The following is a 3,796-nucleotide window of genomic DNA, read 5'->3' on the forward strand; positions in this document are numbered from 1 at the left end:
CCCTGTTACTGAAGACACATCTCCCAAATCTCCTGCTTTTTATCATTTAAATTGCATGACTGCATCCCCAGAGCAACCTCCTGTGACTTCCACGTCACTCTCCTTTACCTTCTCCTATTGGGACTTCACAGAATTTATTGGCATTGCACATTTTATTGCTTCTGAGTGCTTTTCTCTTGTCTCTCACTACATACAGTGAAAGACTTTATCTACTTCGTGGCTGACATTTCCTTAATGACAGAGAGCTCCCTTTACTAATGAGCAATTCTAAAAATAAAATAGCTTGGTATAAATACTTGAAACTTGAAGCACTCATGAGTTTTAGCTTCACAGTCTTAATTCTAAGAAACAATAATCAGTTTATGTATTATCTCAAGACAGATTGCTTTTATCTTTTGTGATTATTTTTATACAGATTAACACTAGTGTTAATATTTTATTTCCTATATAGGATTAATATAGGAATAATATCTGTGTGGGTTTTTTCAATATTAAATTAGCATATTTTATTTTATTTTTTAATGATTCAGGTTTTCACTATGCAGACAGGTTGGACTTGAACTCCTGATTTTCCTATTCCAACCTCCTGAGTCCTGTAGTTACAGCAAAATGCCACCATTCCTTTTTATTATTATTATTATTATTATTATTATTATTATTATTATTATTAACATCTGTTGTAAAAAGTCAATAAATGTTACTCTATATCTATTATTCCATTCCATGCATAATAAATTTAAAAAATTTTCTAGGCTTAAAAATATATGTTTTATTTGCCAAATATGTGTGTATGTGTGTATACTAATATATTTATCTGAACACATTTTTGTTTCTAAGAACTTTAGGTTCTCAAAATCATTTATATATTTCTTTCTCAGAGAGGAAACCATGATTAAACTACTTTTCAGAAGTAATGCATGCCAAGGACTGTCTCCATAAAATGAATATCAGCAAAACCATATGTGTATAGCTCTCCCCCCCTAGCATCTGCTGATAGATGGTTATACAAGACAGTCATTGGCTATCAGAATGTGTGGGTACTCAAGTCTTTTAGATAAAATGGCATGACATTTGAACATGATATACACAGGCTCCTGAGTGTTAAATCATCTCCAATTGCTATGCCTCATACAGCACAAACACCACACAGATAGTTGCTACAGTGCACTGCTTAAGGACATGGAGGGCTGACTGTAAATGGGGCTGGTTCTTAGATTCCATGAAGCTTATTTACTAATTCAGATTATAGCTTCTGTTTTAGAGAATTCTATTATCTTATTTTGTTCAGGAGTATTTTCACTTGCTTCCTTTGCTTTGTTAACTGTCTTTAAGTTAAGTCCTTTAAGAAATAAAGTATCTAACTTAAACTCACTTAAGTAATTTCAGCTTATTATAACTCTATCTTATAAAAGATACTATATAACCTTGGAAACAAGATTGAGAAAGCCAGATACTTTACTTTTGCATTTCTATTCACTTCCATAGTCATAGCTACATAGAAAAATGTAGTCCCAAAAGAATATAATATAGTATGCAAATGTTTAGAAGGTCTCATCAATACCTTTATTTTCTGCTCTAATGTTCAATGTTTAAAGTTCCATACTCTTTGTGAGTTTGGAACAAACAGTAGTATGGCATATTCTTTTTCAAAGTTCAGGGTGGGCCAGACTTTGGTCACACAGTGGTAAGTAGGTCTTTATTGTTTTGGACACTGATACAATGAATCTAGTGAGCATTCTTCCCAAACTAGCAAGTGCTCTTTTATTACAAGCATGATGAACATTACTGATATGGGTACAAGTTTGGCTTACTATAGAACTGGCTGATATCATTAACTGGACATTGAGTAGAAATATAACACATGATGGTTTTCCCCAGCTCTGTTGACTTTAAATCAGTATATAAATATATGCCTTAACGTATGGAATTCTTAAAGATCAAAGAAGCTTAACAGGCATTACCTATCATCATTTTATACAGCTTTCACAAATTTAACTTTGAAAGAAAATACATTTGTATGTTAATAAAGTAGCACAATTAAACCTTTATTTTTCTCATTAGAATGAAATAATGAATCAAATGAAACAAGAAAAAATGGCAAGGAGAGATTTAGCATAAAACAGTATTTCTTAAAAGAGAATGTTTAAAATGTTATGAAAATTTGCACATTGCTTCTAAGTGAATGACAGAGTCCAGCCCTTTACCTTAAAAATCAAAGATATTCATGGCCTTCAAGCTTCAATTTAGGACCTTCAGCTGGGAATGGTTCATTCATAAATAGATGGTGTTCTGAATTTATAATGGAAGTAAATAAAATAATCTCTTTGGAAGACTAACTGGATGTCGTCTTTCTCAAATCATAAGTATTTATTTTCTAAGAGAGAATGTATTAATTTTTCTAACTTTGTCAGAGAAAGATTTATTTAGAACAGGTCTAAGCAAAATATCATAAAGTCAAAAATAACAATGGAATATTTAAAATTATAATTAATGATTGAAGATTGAAAACCTATCTTCTTCAGTATGGGCTTTGCAGTCATTTGCATATTGTATCCAGCCAACAATCACATTTTAAATTTTAATTAGTAGACATTAAAATATAATTAGCAGCAAATAACAGAATGACAAAGCTACAAATATTCTTGAAGAACAAAGGAAGCAATGTTATTTAGTTTGAGTGTGAAGTGCTCTTCCAGGAACCTGAGGAGTCAAAATGTGTTCTTCAGCTTTTCCACTTGGCCTTCTTCTTTTTCTGAGATAGAATATTGATAACAGGAGGAGATCTGTCAAAACCAGGATGTGCATTCTTCAGACTTGAGATCCCCAAACCTCAATAAACACACATATAAAAGAACTCAGCAAATTCCAACATGGAATACACACAGCAAAATTAATTCATTTATCAGAGACATATACAATTTGCATTTTCCAGGAGGAAGCAGAGGACAACAGAGACAAACCGTAGCTGTCAAACCAGTTGAACAGAGAAACACACTACAAAATTCACACGATACATGAGATTCAAATGAAAAATAGTGCTTTAGGAAAAGAAGTAGGTGGCCTAATATATGCTCATGTATATATTTGTATATAGAATGAAGAAAGTCAGCTTGCATGAGTGTCATATCTATCTACCTTGAAGTCATATCACACATACTGTAAGCAATTTACAGAATTTGCCAGATTTGCATATACAGAAATTGCAAAATGAATTAAAATACATTGAAATATATCACACTCAATATGTATGAATATAAACCTCCCAGGATTGACTAGGATTGGCCATAATTGGCACTTGCTACCATGGAACAAGAACGGCAATCAAGGAAAAGAAGGGAAACTCCAAGAAAAATTCCACGGTCTGCAGGGGAGAAATTAAAAAAAAAAACAACAAAACTTGCTTTGATTCTTCCTTATGTAAAATAAAGTTGCCTGTTGTTGATTTGCAGTGTCCAGAATTTTTTTCTTTCTTTCTTTTTTTTTCCCCCCCAGCTGGGGTGCTGTTTGAAGATAGTTTGCATTTCTTATGTTTTTCATCCTTGTTTGCTTCTTTTAGATTAGGTGTCCCTTGGTAGGAAATTGGTGGAATCCATGGAAATATTTACTACACTGATGACTTTCAGGCCAATTCCTGAGCAGTCAGTGAAATGCAAATTTTTTTGTTGAAAGAAAAGAAAAAAATAGATCTTGTTATTAGAAAATGTCCTATCGCTTCACATTAATTCTCTTCAAATAAAAGATCAGTGATATCCCAAAGAAAATACTATCAATAAAGCGTGTGTGATAGCCTCTTCAC

Source organism: Cricetulus griseus, assembly GCF_003668045.3.
Source record: "Cricetulus griseus strain 17A/GY chromosome 1 unlocalized genomic scaffold, alternate assembly CriGri-PICRH-1.0 chr1_1, whole genome shotgun sequence".
In the NCBI taxonomy this organism is placed as follows: domain Eukaryota; kingdom Metazoa; phylum Chordata; class Mammalia; order Rodentia; family Cricetidae; genus Cricetulus; species Cricetulus griseus.